Consider the following 17,309-nt stretch of genomic DNA (forward strand, 5'->3'; position numbering starts at 1 on the left):
CCTACAGCTCTCACAAACGCCCAGCTCACACTCCGCAGTTCCAGCCGCCCCTCGACCCACGGCCGTGCAGCCGGGCGCCCCCAAGCTCGGACAGCTGGGACCCGCGTGTTTTGGGGGCTCCACCTGTCGCGCCCCCGCCTCTGGCTGCAGTAGCACCCCCGGGAAACGCCGCGTCCCCCGCTCCCGCTCCCCCCGCGCTCCCCGGCGAGGCCGTGAGCCCTGGGTGAGGGCGCCGCATCCCCGTCCCACGCGGGGCATCCCCGGTGCCCAGGGCCGCTCTCCGGGTGGCACTGTATGGGCAGAAACATGGGAGTAGGTTGTTTTTTTCCAGCTGCTTCCTGCCGGGCGCTGGTAGCCGGGGTACAGTAGGGTCCCCTGGGACGGAGGCCCTGAGGGTCTTTACCGAAGGCACGTCCTTGGGAGCGGGCGGGAAGGGCGGTCGGGCGTGCGGGGCCGGCGCGGAGGGGCAGCCCGTCCGCCGCCGTAGTAGCGAGCTGCTCCTCCGGTGGTTGGGCTGGGGAGCGCTGGGCTCCTCCTCCTCATCCCCCCCAGCAGTGCACAGCCGGGCGTGTGACTGACGAGTCTCCCCCCGTCTCTCTTTTTCTTTTTTTCCTTCTTATTATTTTTTTTTTCCATGGGTACACACACCGAGACACGCACATGACAGTACTTGGGTGCCAGCGCCGGTGCATCGCCAGGAGGGCTGTGCTTCACTCCGGGCACGCACACACGCATGCTGCTGCTGCTGCTGCTGCTTCTGCTGCTGGAAGTCTTTCTACACAGGGATTAGCAGCCACGTCTCGCTCTCTGTATTTCCCTGTCTCTTTCTTCTCCCTTCCTTCCCTTTCTCCTTCTCTCCCTCAAACGCCTGACTGACGGACGGCAGGCAGGAAAAGGTAAATGCGGGCGTGCTGATTGCTGACGGTACCGAGGGGTGATGGTGCTCGGAGGCGTGCTGCGCGCTACGCCCTGCGCTCGCCGGGCAGCCTGCCGGGCTCGCCCGCCCGCCTGCCCTCCCGCCGCGCCGGCGGCTGCCGCGGCCGCCGCTCCCCGGCACTCGGCGTCTCGGGGGATCGGGTTTTGCCGCGAGAGGTTTGGCTTCCCCAGCCCCCCCTTCCCTTCCTCCGGCTCTGCGAGGCACAGAGGTTCCCCGCTATTGTGCTGCTCGCACTTGGCACCGCGGGTGCGAGCGTGCGGGAGCGCTTAACCAGGGGTTCGCGGGATGGAGGTTGGCGATTAATTACTGTCTGCGCCGGAGAGGAGAGCGCTTCCTCTGGCAGGGAACCTGGGCATTATTTATTAATCGGGGCTGGAGAGTGGTAACGGGAGGACTAGTCGTTGTCCCCGCGTCCCCGTCCTGTGTCCCCCTCCCCGCTTGCTGCATCATTCAAATGAGTAATTCCTGGCTGGCCTTGCGTTGCGGGGCTCTATTCCCCCTCCGCCGGGGCTCTGCCAGCCGCCGCGGACTGCCATCCTCCTTCCTTGCCCCGGGGGGCGCCCCCTTCCGCGGGGAGCCTTGCGGGCGAGCGACGCGGGGGCATCCGCTGTCCCGGGTCCTGCCCCGCCGTTCCCCGCAATCCATATGGAGCGCTGGCTCCATAACTAGTTGTCGCCAGTTGTTCGGGCAGAGTTTGTCCCGCGCCCCTCCCCGTCAGGACGAGAGCAGCAGGGTGGATATTTGCCTCCCCCCGCGGCGAAGCCTGAGTGGTGCGGGATTTCCGTGGAACCGAGAGGTCCCGCACCGCGCAGCCCCGCCGAGCGGACCGCGGACCGCGGGGCTTGCCCGGACCCCAGTCTAGACTCCCATGCCCAGAGGCGCGGGTGCCTGGGAGAGCGCTTCTAGCCGGCAGGGGACGGGAGGGAGGCGGTGCTGAGGAGCCTGTGCTCCCGGCCCCTCGGGCAGCGGAGCGCCCCCGCTGCCGGGAAGGGGAGGTCGGGCGGGGTAGGCGCTCCCCCCTCCTCGGGCCAGCAGCGGCCCTGGCGGACAGGTGTGGGCGTTTAGCGGCGGAGAGTTCCGGTGAGCACCCGGGCAGCTCCCGGGGCGGAGGTTAAAGCGCCCCCCGGGAAGGGCAGGCCTTCCTCGGCCGTGTCGGTGCCCATCGCTTCCCGGGCAGCGGGAGCGGTGCCGCTGCGCTCCCGCTGAGCGGGTGCCGAAGCGGGGTGGGATGGGCCGCCGCTGTCCCCCCATTCCCCGTCCGCCGGGCAAACAAGGCATTTAGCGAGGTCCGTTATGTAATTAAGGCTTTTTTTTTTTTTTTTCCCCCTTCTTATTGCTGTTACTAAACCCGGTTCCGGATGCCGGCAAGGAAACGGCTACATAGTGCTTGTTTCTGAAGGAGGCTGATGGTTTTATTTGATCTCAGAGAAAAAAAAATATTTAGTAATTAATATTTAAGCGATTTGGTTTCACACATGATTGATTTTTGGATAATCTCGTCTCATTCATGTTGTTTTCTACAGTTGTCAGAGGTGCCTAAATACACTGTAAAGACAGAAAGATTTTTTTAAAAAGAATAGTAACACAAGCAAAAATGGTGAGAAATGTAGAGGACAGCATATGAAGTTGATTATATATATAAAAAAGTAGTTGCTTAACTTATAGACTGCTTACAAGTGAAAGGTAGGTGTGCTTGTAGGCATGGTGTATGCTCAGCTGGTTGTATTGGATTGTATTTCAGTGTTAATGTACCTTTAAAAAGGCAACACTAATTTCTACTGCTGTGTGGGTCCGGTGTATAAATTTAAGGTATTTCCCCTCTCGTAAAAGACTATGAGTTTAAGCAGTAAACTGATTCAAGGGATCCAAAAGTCTAAAGGCTGCATATTCAAAGATAAACAGGATATATATTTGAATATAAAATTGCTGCTGATAGTGATGATTACAGGAAAATTAAGAATAGTTAATGGCAACAACACCGTTCCTTGCTTTCTTCTGTATAGCTTACTTGTCTGTCCGATACTGTGTATTTCAGCTCACTATTTAAATTAGGTAACTAAATTAGGTATTTAAATTAGGTAACTACTTAAATTAGTATGAAATATTTAAAACATATGGGAGCAAAATATGATGTTTGTTAGAGAACTTATCAAGTAGTTTAAAGGGTGCAGTAGTGTCCCCTTATACATTCCCCTGAATTAAAGTTTTCTTTTTTTGTTCTTTGTCAGAACTGTACATGTTAAATATCCTTGTTTAATTCAAGGCTCATTCTGGTCTATCTCTTGTGGGATTAACACTCAGAAGCATATCAGTGTAATCTATTTGTGTTAAACTTTGCAATGTTGTTCCTTCTATAAAGGTGGTGTATTTCAGTGCAGTTCTGGTTAGTGATGTTGCCACCTGAAAATACAAAAAGAACTGCATAAATAATTCATAAAATAGTATAATAAGTGAAGGTAATCCTGTACCAAGGAACAGTAGTAAGTAGTCTTCGTGGAATTTTTTCATTTTAATTTTCACCTTAATCTCACACCATCCAGTAACTCAAATTTTCACCAAATGGAAATAGGCAGATACAATGGCCTCAGAATGGTATTGCCGTTTTAAGCAGACGGGAGCTCAAGGCACTTTAATGCGAGATAGTTTATTCAGCCCTTCACCTCTAACCAAACTTAATTTTTACTGCCTCTTTTGTATTATCTCTCAAGATTCAAGAAAGCTATTTTTGTCAGGGGCACATAATTATTGCTTGTTCTCCTCTTATGCCAAATTTTGCACTTGTGCACAAAGCTCCTCCAAAGAAACCTGAAAAGGGGATCTCCATGGTAACGAGAGAGAGGAAGAGAGAGAGTAAGGATTTTTCCCTCAACATAGGTCAAGACTAGACACCCACCCATTCCTTAACTTGTAGCAGCATTCATTGGCACCTTCCTCTTAGTGGGTATTTTGTCTCCTGGGGTGTGCTTTTACTGTTGCCTCATGCTTCCAGAGAGGTGCTCTCAAGAATGATGCTACGCTGGATGATCCCAGCCTCTGTGTTTCTCCCTGCTCTAATCCTCCCTTCTGCTTACATCATATTTAAGTGTTTCTGTATCTGTGTGATTTTGAGAAATAACTTGTTTTCCCCATCAAGTTTTTGATTTGAAGACTGGTCTTGTCTCTAACTGTGTATAATAGCTGACAGAACCTTACTCATTAGTCCACTTCAAATGAAAGTGTGTTCATCTCCTTTTTCTCTGTTATTTGTCTTTTTGGAGTCCCAGATATTTTGTAGCAGTCAAAGCAGTCTACCTCTTATCACCACAGAGCAAGGCTGAATTTTATTTTTTGAGTCAGCATGTGATATGTGATACCAGCGTTACTGTTTGGTGATGTCCAGGGTAAAAAGAGTTTCTTTTGCCCTAACTCTGTCATCACAGAGCAGTAATATGGAGCACCTCTTTCTGGGGTAATCATTGTGGTGGTGGGTTTTTTTTCTCTTCTCTTCTTTGAAGAATTGTCTGCCTAGACTGTGCCTCTGTCAAAGCTGAGATGAAGTGAACACTTTTTATTCCAGATAATCCTGTAGTCAGATACTTAAAACTTTCACTGAGGAATATAACATATTTTCTGTTCCACTTTTCCTTTCTGTATTCACTTTTTGTAGCTATGATCTCATGAGAGGATACCAAATGGCTTTTTAAATGGTTCCCTTAGGCTAGTGGTGCACCAGGTCTCCCTGGGCATATCTCCAGTTCTTTTGCCTTTGCCTGTGACATAGCTTGGGATAATTTGAAAACATCTGCTAGAGCAACCATCTTAATATAAGACAGCAGTCATCATTTGTCACTGAGCAATATGTCATTTGTGGCTCTCTAATTGAAGACAGATGCTGATGCCGACTTTGGCCTTCTTAACTTGTCTAGCTGGGAGATTGTCTATAGAAACACTTTGCAGTGCTTTGAAATCACAGTATTTCTAGTTTTCTTTATCTCTGTGTTTCTTAAAGAATTGTCTGTGTAATTTGAAAATCTGCTCAAGAAACCGTAATGATAGCAGCTAGTACTGCATAATCTGGCTTGCTAAGTAAACTTGACTTTATACATCTCTTCAGTGTCTTCTGCTAGATGAGAACCATTTTTGAATAGTTGCCTGTGAAACCTTTTTCTTCAACCTTTGAGAAACTTCTGATCTCTTTCTACCTGATGCCCTGTCCCTGCATTGATAGCATTTCAATGAATGTCATACATTCCGGTTGTTTCCCTCCTTTTGAAAATTTTGCTGTCACCTTTAACTGACTTAAGAGGTTTTTCATCTTCTGACATCTTGTGCTATGGAAACTAGGGATTTGAGAGATTAACTTCTAACTGTGTGAAGGAAATGTACACTTCTAGATATCTAGATCCAGATTTGAAACCTCAGTTCCTGTGGTTCAGGTGTCAAAAACGTGTGGCATCAACTCATAACAAAAGGTCTGAGTAGTTACAGATGGTGTCTTATACCTAGAAGGTGCTTTTTTAAGCTTTGTGGAATAATTTTGAATGTAGGTTGCAGTAGCTTGAGTAGCTTGCAACATCTTACAGGTTTCAACATCTTAATATCCTGATGCGATGACTGTGGCTGGATCCAGTCAGGACTTTCTTGAGTTTTTCTTTCTGTTGGGGAAAAAGGGAGATAAAAAAAATTGCCCAAGAATTGTGCTTGAAAGTCTGTTCGATGTTCAGGGTGTAAATCCTCTCTGAAGGAATTTCAAGGCAAGTGCTGATAGGTTGGTAGCTGAGCTAATTTTCAAGTGAAAGGAATGTTTTTTTTCAACCAGCTTCCTGAGTTTGACTTCAGTTACTAATCCTGTGTTTGTACACACTTTCTTCCAATGTGTCTGTTTAGCTTTGCGGATGGAAGAGGATGATGTAGGTCTGTCTGATTGGAGGTCAATGAGAATAAGAGACAATGATTAGCAGTCTCACGTTGTCGTGGTAACTTCTGGTTTAGCAGTGTGCATCCAACATTGAAAGTCAACACTGAGAATTACTGTCCTGTGTGTTTCTTCTGTCTTGCCATCAGCAAAAAAAAAAAAAAAAAAAAAAATGAAGGTGAAATCCAGGTCTGGTTTATGATGGTGGTCTCAGCAGTATCTATTTGTGCATAGCTGGACAACAGGCAGTGTTCATTTGCCTTTGTCCAGTCAGAAGAATTGAGTGCTCTGTGACACACAGTGTCTCACAGATATCCAAAGTCTGCAAGAATCTTTATATTCTTTCCATCCTACAGTTGAAAGAATTTTGGAGTCCTTGCAGCACACCATTCACATAGGGTGAGCTCCATTTCGTGGTTTATAGAAGAATGCAACTTTTGGGTTTGTGGTGCTGGAACTGCATTGGTGCAAAGGTTTCACAGGGATATCAAAGGAGATCTCTTATTCTCTTCACTGTGTCTTCTGGCTTTCTCTTCGCTGAGCAGAATGGTCAGGCATGGTTTGGTCCTTCAAAGGTGTCCACTGTTGTTGCATCTGATAATGTTGTCAGATTTGCTTTTTTTTTTTTTTGGCTGTCTTTTAAAACATCACTAAATTCCATTATCACGTCCCATGTTCTAAGAACATACCATTGGACGAACTCTGAGCAACCTGATCTAGTGGAAGGTGTCCCTGCCCAAGATGGGCTTTGGACTTATATGATCTTTAGGGTCCGTTACAACCCAAACTATTCTGTGGGTCTGTGATCTACCTAGCTGTTTCTTCTGACAGAACTTTACTTGGCAGAGAAGTGTTTACTGCCATATACCGTTTATATATATATATACATTCACATACAGTTTTGTAAATAATAGTGATGAATATCCCAATGTACCTTTTTAGGGGCAGTGAGATGGCAAAGTAGAATTAAAAGCAGAAAAATCACCACAGCAAGGAATGAAAGAGGTAGAATTAGGGGAATTTATTGTTGTTTTGTACAAATTAAGTATTGCAAGCCCCATCATGTCAAAACAATTTAGATTAAAAAATGAACAGTGATTCTGTAATTCCATTCATTCATGGAAGAACTTTACAACTATAAAAGGTAATATTTGAGAAGATTATTAAAGTTATTTTCCAGATGGTGTATATCCTTTAATGACAGCAGCAAAATAGGGTTAGTGATCACTGGATTAGTGGTACTTTGAAAAATACCGTTATGTATATCACTGTATGAAATTAAATACTTTGGAAGAAGAGATGCAGGAAGCATTTTAACTTCTAGTGAAAAAGATAGATTTCTTAAAAATGGTGGTATGGATACCTACATGATAAAATGAACTCAAGTGGATTTATAAGCTGGAGAGCCTTTTTCTTACACATTTGGATCTCACCCTTTCTTGAAAAAAGGATCAATGCAGGTTTATTTTCTTAAAAAAAAACAAAAAAAACCAAAAAAAAAAAAAAAAACCACAAAAAACAAACAAAAACCCCAAGCTACTGATACTGCACTCAGAAGAGACTAATGAATGGTGTTCAAACCAGCTGGCAGTTCTCTTAGCTCAGAAAAAACCAAAAGTTTTTAATTCCTGTAATATTAAAACCTTATTCATGTAAAAACTATGGTAGCATCTTTCACTTTGTTTTCTTTTGGGTTCATTTTTGGGTTTTTGGTTTGGGTTTTGTTTTTTGTTTTTTGTTTTTTTTGTCCGTGGAAGCTACTTCAAATATGATATTCTTTGTAGAACTTGTTTATCCACCTAAAACCATTTACAGAATTGCAGTGGCATGGTAGTCTGAGACCATTCATTTCAACTTGGGTTGAAGTGTGAGTTGATTTATTTTTTTTTTGGTATGTAAAAATTACCATCTTTAATTTCCCCCCCCCCCCCCCCGGAAATCTGTGCAGTTTCTTATCATACTGTGATGGCATGTAGTCTGACTTCCAGAATTACTTGTGTGGTGTTCTACATCTCTATAGCATAATATAAATGTTTCTACTGGTAATATACATGCTGTGTTTTACAGGGAGAGTTGTATAGCAGAATTCTATTTGAACAAAGGTATTTATTAATGAAAATGTTCTTTTTTTTTTTTTTTGCTATGTCATGCTAATAATTTCTCAGTCAAGGAGCAAAACCAATAGCATTAAACCTGTGAGACTCCTCGCACATCACAAATATTCTAATGAGCTCAACAAAAAAAAGACTTTTTCTATTCTATATATATGATTAAGTCCTTCATACTATTTGTCTTCAAATAAAATGTATTTTCAGGGAAAAAAAAGGATATCTTTATAAAGGCAGATGGATAGGAAAAAAAGGAATAGTAATTTGCACATTTTTGAGTTTACTAGATTTTAATAATTCTCAGAGGTACATTTAGACAAAATAGGGAAATGTCATTCCTATTTTCAGAAATTGATGTGAAAAAAAAACCTTGCACAGTTAGCAATGAGGTCTTTAATACACAAAGAGAAAAGTTGAACAAAAGGGCATTTGGCAGTATTCAAGTACTTTGGTCACTCACAAAGCAGGTAGTATGTAAGGTACTTCTAAAATCAATGCAGCAGGCTGCAAAATAGTTAATCTCTTATGTTAAATTACTTTGCAGAGGATATTTTTGACAGAATCAAGGCAAAATATGAGAGTATACTAAATTCTTGACCTATTCTTTGCTCTTTATGCTGACTGGCATTTTGAACATGAACTGCAGGAGCAGAACTGCCCTGTGTGAGATGTTTAATATTGAGCACCAATTGGTCAGGGCCATTTTAGAGGGATTTTTTTCATCAGAAGAAATGCTGAAATGCAGTACCAACACTTGTGTTTGTTACACTTGTAGAGCCCTTCTGAAGACAAAAATATTTGCTAAGTGATTATTTAAGGATCACAGCATTTCTACAGGATCTAGGAGAAATTAATTACATCATGTTTCTTCATTCTAAATTTCTGGTGCTTCCATGGCAATGCACAGGAAAGCATAGTGAGAGAAAGATGAAGATTCATCTCAGTGTCCATTTCAGTTTCTTTTGGAACTAAAAAAAATTTGGCATACAATGAGAAGAAAATTTGGAATTTGTTCTGTGTGTCCAATATTCAATTTTTCTAGCAGACTATAGAAACTATAATTTGCTTTTTGGCCTTCAACTTTATCTTTAATTTGCTTCTTGAGATGCTATAAGATCAAAATAATTTGTCTTTTCCCAAGGATTTTCAGTCTCTCAAAGAACAGAGAAACTAATATGTAGAAAAGCCCACAGATATAAATCTGATTTGTTTAAAAGCTTCAATATTCTGTAATGGTGTGATGCTAAAGTTTATCCTCATGCTTAATACAGTGCTTAATTTAAAACAAATGCTACCAGTGATCTCTGTGTGATAATGTGTCCCTTGTCCAAGAAAGAATGCTTCAATCTGAGGTTGTTGCAGAAAAACCCAGTATTTTATTTTATTGCAAATAAAGGGATACTGATGAATAAATTGGATATGGATTTTCTTCTTCATTCAACTGTGATACTTATTTGTTCGTTTTTATACAGAACTGGGATAATTTGTTGTATAATTAATTAATTAATTGATGGATCTGCCAGATCTAGTTTAGCCTTTCTGGCATCCTTAGCATAAAGTCCTTGCATCTGACTTAGTCATTGGTTTGAACACTTGGTGAACAAAGAAGTGCCCTGATTTTAAGCATTTGGGTTTAGTTTAGTTTTTTATATATCTTTGTTTTAAAATGTCAACATCATGTTGACTCTGGTATTGTGTGTACATGAGAGCTTTGTGTTGTTGAAGAACATCAATTATTTCAGATTTATCTGTCACTTCTGCCTTAACATTTAGTCTAATCATAAAGTGCTCCATGCTCATCTTTCCTTCCATATCCAGCTCATGGCATCTACTGTTATATTAACAATATACTTGATAAATGTGGAGTACCTCTTCAGGCTTATATATGCTTTGAATTTAGGTTTAAATCAGGATTTACCTTTTGGTAGGGATTTTTTGTTTTTTCTCAACCACAGGGAGAACAAAAGTGAGAGACTGAGTTCCCTTATAAACTGCCTTGTTCTTGATGTTGATCTCTCCCTACTCTTTGGTCTTGTAGGGAAGGCTGAAGAGAAGCTGAGATTAGCTGTTCAGGCACATGGGACACTTCAAAGAGTTCTTGTCTTTCTGGTGGAAGCAATGAGAATTTCAAGGAGGAAAGGTGAATTCCTTTTTGAAAAGTGTTGAAGGCAGTAAGTGTACTCCTCACTCCCACCTCAGGGCTGAAGTGGCAACTTCAGCTATTGCTGTCAGGTGGCCTTGAAACATGAATTTATAGACCTGATAGCTTAAATCAGTAGCAGACTCCACAAGCCCTAGGTCAGACCTACAGCGCTTACTCACTTAACTGCACACATGTGGTAAACCTGACTAGTCACAAGTTCACTTCTCAAGAATAATCAGTCAGTGGATATATTATTAGACAGTTTTTCTGCATAGTCACAGTGAATGGCCAGAATTTTTGGGCAGCAGCGACACAGTTACACTGCACTCATATTTTTGATAATAGTAAACACCCCTTACTAATGGTAAAGGAAACAGTATTTTTAAAGAGTTTGATATGTGCCTTCTACAGAGTATAAATAGCCAATATGTTATTTATTACACCATGTTGTATGGCTGAATGAATAAATATATACAAGATGCCTGTAATAGAGCTATATTGTAAAATCTAATATGATAATGCTTTTTCCACTATAGCAGAGCTCAGTAATTTATTAGTACAATTTGGTATCATGAGTATGAATCATTCTATTTTAGTGGATACAAACAAATTGCTTTACATTTGTGTAGTAATTTATTACTCAAAGCTGAATGCATGTTTTGTGTGATACTGAGATGCTTGAAATATTAACTTTATTTGTATGTATTTCTGGGGGGAAGAAAGTAAACCTTTCAGCACACAGTATTTAAACAATCATCAGGAAACATTTGATTCAGCAATCAAGAGAACAGTTCTTGATCCAGTTGAATTTCAATGACAAGTTATCCTGGAGCCAAACTGGGCCCTCATAACATCCAGTACTGAAACTTTTGTGTAACCCAAATGCTCGGTCACTTTCCAGTTTGTCCATCTGTAATATGATTTTTTCTAAGGTAAGATGCCTGCTGTGTGTTTTGTGGTAGAAAAAGTTAAGCCACAGTATTAGAAAGAAAATGTTTAAATACATTGATGAGTATGTGTGCTCCACATCTCATCTATTTAAAATTGATAAATAATGAAAAAAAAATCATTTTACTTCCTCCTTTGAATTTGCAGATTAGTCATGGATTGTTGCCCACAATTTAATGGAGCCTAATCATGTAGTCCTTTCTTAATAGATTCTGTTATTATCATTACAATATACCAGCTAAAGTAAGTAAATTAATTCAGCGGAGTCTCTGTAGAGCTAAGTTTGTGTGTATGCTGGAAAATGAACTGTGGAAAATGTAGTATTAATGGTTTTGTAAAGCATTTTCTTAGTTTACATGGACATATTTTAAGAAGTAGGATTAAATTTGTTGTATTTATTGCTAGGTCAAATACTTTTTGAAAGTAGGATGAAATTAGTCATACTTTATCTAAAATTCTGTTTGTGCCTAATAAACAAAGATGAAATTAAACCAAAGATATACAGAAGAAAATACTTTGTAAGAAAACCAAACACTCAAAACTATATTTTATCAAAATAGACCAGATCTTGCTCCTTTCTGTGCACCAACTGGATAACATTAACAGGAAGGAGAAATGCATTTGCAGCAGAGTTTATTTCAGTAGATGCAAAGTGCAGAAAACTAGGTTTGTGACTGGTGTGTTTACAGGGAGGCAAGTAGGATGAAAGAAGGAATGGATTTGACTTAATGGTAGATTCAAGTAGGTAGAAGTGTAAATACATAAAGCCAAGTGAAAACCTGGTTTTGTTTTGTAATTTCTTTTTTTGGCATCTAATATTTGGAGATTTTTAAATTTTGCCTTACACTGGACTGGTTTTTTGTTTTGGGTTTTTTTTGAGGAAGAGAGGGGTAAAAGTTAATCATCTGGATAGTGAAATATATGACAACTGGAGGGGGGGGAAACAAATTAACCCCCCCCCCCCCCAAAAAACAACAAAAAATTCAAGGTCATCAGTTACAATAGTTTCCATAGCCAATTAAGGAGTGAATTTGAATTTTCGGACCTTAAGGGTTAGCACGTGGGACATTAAGCCTCAGAATAGTCCGTGGGTAAAGCAAGAGCAGACTGTGTGTAAGAAATGTCTTAAGCAGTGAATATCACAACTGGCAAATCATTTGTGTAGTTCAGGGCACAATAATGCATGAGGTGTGTTCACTGTCTCCTCTGCAGTGACTAACACAGTATTACCATCCTTGCTGTAGTAAAAACATGATCACTGTTTATTTGGTAGGATGTTGTTGTCCAGGTAATGAATTTGAAATGTTAGAATTTGGCAAGAAGAAATGAGGTCATATGAAAATTATTGTTTTGAACAACAGAACATCACATCAAAATGAAGCAGTACAGATAATTTTGGAGGTTTTTTTGCCAGCTTAGTTGCAAGTAAACACATAATTTGAATTAATTTTATATTATAATAAAGATGCATAACCAAGGACAAAGATTAAACAATTTAATGTTATGCTTTTAGATTTTCAAATAAGTAGACTTTTATTTATGACATAAGTTCCAAATGAATTTCTTGTTTCAGATGTGATAAATAGACTATTCCTACTTTCAGACCATGTCTGGTAATATAAGTGAAAATAGCACAGTAATTTGGAACAGTAACATTAAAAAAAATTACACTGTTAAACAAATTGTAATGTGCTGCATATTCCCTAAATAATTACCTAGCAGATGAAGTCAAGACAGATTAAAATATGCTTGTAGTTCAAAATTCAAATTAATTCTCCATTATATTTTGTCAATATTGTGAATTTCAATTTATATTAACCTTTCCAACTATTCTGTAAGGTCAGAAAGTCTTATAAGTTTTTTACTGGTGGAGTGGAATCTTTTGTGCATGTCAGAGTTCAAGGAGCTTCTTGACAAAGCTCTTAACCATGTGGTTTAGTTTCAGGTAGTCCTTCAGGGAGTTGGTCTCTATGATCCTTTTGGGTCCCTTCCAATTGGAGATATTCTATCTATGATTTTTAGATTGGGTAAAATCAGAACACCTTTTGAAATAAATGGACTTAAATGGGTCCAGATTTCAATATCTTCAACAAGATGTATAAAAAGAACATGTCCTTAAGCCAGCATAGCCTGATGGAGCCTCTAACATATACACATATAATTTTTATTGCTAAAAGCATCTCATGATTGAGCATAGCTAGGATAATCCATAGAAGCTTGATCTGATACTCACTGAAATCCATGGCTCACACTGTGAATGTGATGTCCGTCATTGCCTTAAGCAGGCATTGGATTGTGTCAATATGTGAGCACAAAGATCACATCGTTTTTTCTTTTTTTTTTTTTTTCTTTATGAGACCTACTGGGGTATTGACAATTCAGAATATTATCTCCTAAATTCTTTACTTTTCCACATGAGTCATTTGAAAGGCAGACTTTATACTGCTTGCTACTTGGTCTCCTTTTCATGTGGTTAATATTTGAGTTTCTTGACATTGTATGTGTGTACAAAAATGACATTTTTGAAGGTTCAAATAAAGTTATACAGTTCAAAAGTGAATGTCCAGGATAACTGAAATCCCAGTTCAGGCTTGACTTTGTACATTGTAGACAGATATTCCAGGTTTCTTTCAAAGAAAAACTTAGTCCCCACTCAGTAAACCTGCACATAGCCTATGTTTTATTTCTGCCTCATGTTAGATATATGTATAGTACTTAATGGAGGTTGAATAGGGCATGAGATCATCTAAGCTGACTTGAATTTTGCATACGGAGGATGGAAACTGGCAGTTAAGCTAAATGTTGGAAGGTAAAGGCACTATTTCTCCCACTAAGGATTCGTAGTTGTCAAGACTGTCAAATTCATTTGTGTGTCAATTACAGTTCCAGAGGTGAAAAGTCAGACTGCTTTTCAAGACAAGTTTTTCTAATTAGAGTAATGAATGTTTGATTAATATTCCATTAGTAATATATGATAATTATACACTGATGGGCTGTCGCTTTAACTATGTACAGAATAAGATCACAGATGCATTTTTATGTTGCTGTGCCTTTGTCAGCTTTGGTTCCCATCAACAGTCGGCTTTATGCAGATGCTCACTGAAACATTTCAGAAATACATTTTATCTGTAAGCCTGTTAAATGATGCTACACGTCTCCTTTGTGGGTCAATGCCTATCTCTTGCTTTGTTTAACATTTCAACAGAATTCTGTGCTTTGACATTCACTAGACCGAACTTGCAGATAGAAACTTTACTATTTGGGAAATGCACTGCGTGGGGAAAATTCTGATTTACTAACTGAATAAATACAAATCAGAAAATAACAGCAACTTCATAGAACTGTGGTGGAAAATGTGCATTTTTTGACATCTGGAGGTTAAAAACATTTCCTTACAATAATAGGTGTTGTAGAGATGCATGCAATTAATATTCAGAATCCCTGAGTTAATGTCATCTCTCTCTGTGAGGGTGATTGTTGAATTCAGCTTAGTTGAGATGAGGGCTTATTATGTTTTCTGGTGAACTTCACGGTCTTCACTTTCTAAAGCAGTTCTGGAACTCGTTACTGACTGTGGGCATCCTGATACGTGAGGCATATTATGAGGGAATGGGGGAAAAAGTTGCAAGGATCGAGTGAGGTGCCATGGGTTGCATAGCAGAATGCCGGAGCAGCAGACAGAGACTGCCTGGATGTGCATCTGACTGAACTCTCCTTTTTTCTCCTTGCATGGTTTTCCATTCACACCAGCTCAGGGGACCATTTTCTTTGTATTGCAACCTTTACATTTGGCTGAAACCATGTGTCACAGAGCAAGAACGAAGTTTCTTTCACAATTGAAGAAAGGAAACCTGATTGATGCTGGCATACATGTTTATGTGGGCCTTGTGTTAATTACCCAGGGTTGCAAATGAGCAGAGATGTACACCAGTTGTGTGTGTGTATCATGCTACAGTGTATATAGGAACAATTATAGTATTTGAATGTTTCATTCATCCCACACTGGATTAAATCAATTGTTTCCAACACTTTTAGTCTTGGCACATTTTTATGGTATTAAATAATGTATTTTTTAAACAAAACCGAATTCCTTTTCTGTTTAATAGTATCATATAGGGTTCCCAAGAAGTTAAGAACTATAGTTCAAAGCAGTCTTGCTTTTGGAATAGCGAAGGAATGAGTTACTGTAGAGGACTGTTATCCTTTCTGTGTCCAGCTGCAAATCTGAGAGAAGAGCTTTGCAATTAGCTTTTGTAAATACTAGCTGACAGCAGAGGAGGGTTGGAGACTTTGGTTTTCTGGGCTTCACTCCAGGTTCTGGAATGAAATATACTTCAGTGACTGCGTATCTCCCTGCCCCTGTCTCATCTGTCTTCCCTAGTCTGACTACTTTCTCTCCTCATCTTGACTCATGTTCCTTCTGTGTGCACCATGCTTCTTAATGCCCTTTTTCTGTGTTATGGTGAATGCTACCTCTGCCACGCTTTCTGTAGAGCATGGATGGAAGATAGAAGGTACTAGAAACAGTACATTTTTATCTCATTTTTGACATTCATGTGCCCCGTTGAACAGCAATAAGCCAGAGACAAAGTCTCTTGCTCACCTGCAGATTGAGGTGTGTTCAGTAACTGGTGCAGGGGGAAACTGGGGGACAAAGAGAGTTTTCTTACAGCTTCTAATGTGCTCCTGTTGGGTGAGATGAAACAGCAATTTTTTTTTATTTTATTTTTTTTTAAACTCATATGCTTAGGCATATCTCAGCTGCTCTTTTTAAAAAGTTTAAGAACTGAACAACTCGGGCATTTTCAGTTCATTTGTGAAACAGATTATTTCACGATTTTTTGTTTGAACAAAATTAATTAAAAGATTCAATCAGAACTGAGATCAGATTGTCTGTAAGCCTGCTAAATGATGCTACACATCTGCTTTGTGGGTCAATGCCTATCTCTTTCTTTGTTTAGTGTTTCAAGACACTTAAATGCTAGCCAATTGCCATTTAAGGAGTGTTTCCAGTTCATATAAGAGATTGCTTTACCAGGAAGCACTTTGTAGGATATTATGAATGGCTCAGAACTGTGCAAAGTCTCTTTGGCACTCATGTGGAGCTGCTTTCAAGGACAGTCTACAGAGACCATAATTTAGCAGTGGATGCTGCTAATTACTTACAGAAAACTAAAATCCAGAGGTAGCACAGAAAAGTGCTTTGAGAGAGATGGCAGCTGGAGAAACTTGGCCAGGAAGAGCAGTTTTTGGTTGTTCTTAACAGGAGTTACCACGACTTTTGGTACAAAAACTTCTTATGGCAGTGAGCTGAGAAATTGATATCCTAACACAAAAGCAATTAATTAGGATTGTTTTGGGAAAAGATGATGTAGGTGTTTTGAAAAGTGCTCTTAGGAAGGTGAAGGTGACCTGAGAAATTCACTGATATGCTCAGTTGTATATCCCAGTAAATATTCCCAACAACAGAGGGGATCTTGCTTTAGACATGCTATGTGCAATGTACAGTCCATGATATACCAGCAGAAAACTTCATGGGGTATTTCTACACCATTAAGGGTAAACTGGCCTCATGACAGGATGCATTTGTAATTCAAGAGAAACTTCAATTAATGGATTCTTTCTTTAAAAGAGAGGACAAATGTTACTAAATACTGCCATTTCTTGGTGAAATTGTATTGGGAAGACTGCAATAGTGCCTAAAAGGGTAAGAAAACAACTAAACTACTTGCTGGGTGCTGTGATGTAGGCTGACCTTGAATATGGTGAATACATTCATCATCAGCTGATATTGCAGCCTTCAACTTTTAGTTTTTTGATGCTAAATGATAATCTTTTTGTTTTAATTCCTGCTAAAACTGTAGTGTACTTTAAACAGTGCTATCTTAAAGTTGTAGTGGTAGCTTCATCTCCTGATCTTTGCTCTTTTTTCAAGTTTAAATTTTTTTTTGTAATATTAAGTTAATTTCCAGTATTTCTGTCCTAAAAAATATGTACTTGCAGTCTGCTTGAAATGGTTTTAAAGAATTTAAAGTTCTCCTTTAATCATCATTAGTAGTTGAACAGAAGCATTTTTTAGCTTGATTTGATCAGATCTATACTCCTTAGTGCAATGAAATCAAATGTAGTGTAATGTCAACTTCTTTATATAGGGTGAGTAATAAGACTGTTTTCACCCAAATGGACTGTAAACTTTTTTATTATTTTAGCTTTTATTTTCCATTGGAATTCTTTGTAGAAAAAGTATGTATGTTGCTCATATTTTAGAGGCCTCTTGGT

General features: G+C 40.0%; 1 protein-coding gene across 10 annotated transcripts in view; it reads left to right on the forward strand.

Annotated features, from left to right (window-relative positions):
- The first annotated feature begins 466 nt into the window (after positions 1-466).
- The window catches only part of DLGAP1 (DLG associated protein 1), a 413,568-nt gene continuing 396,725 nt past the window's right edge, over positions 467-17,309 (forward strand). For 8 of the 10 annotated variants that reach the window (XM_051773060.1, XM_051773102.1, XM_051773075.1 and 5 more), the window contains exon 1: positions 467-896. The gene's annotated coding sequence lies outside the window, so the exon portion shown is untranslated. Of the gene's footprint in view, positions 897-1,073; positions 1,093-17,309 lie in introns of those variants that run through there. The other 2 variants (XM_051773175.1, XM_051773145.1) reach the window with 2 other exon arrangements.

This window comes from Manacus candei, unplaced genomic scaffold (assembly GCF_025592945.1).
Source record: "Manacus candei isolate 608988 ecotype Guabito, Panama unplaced genomic scaffold, ASM2559294v1 h1tg000008l, whole genome shotgun sequence".
NCBI lineage: Eukaryota > Metazoa > Chordata > Aves > Passeriformes > Pipridae > Manacus > Manacus candei.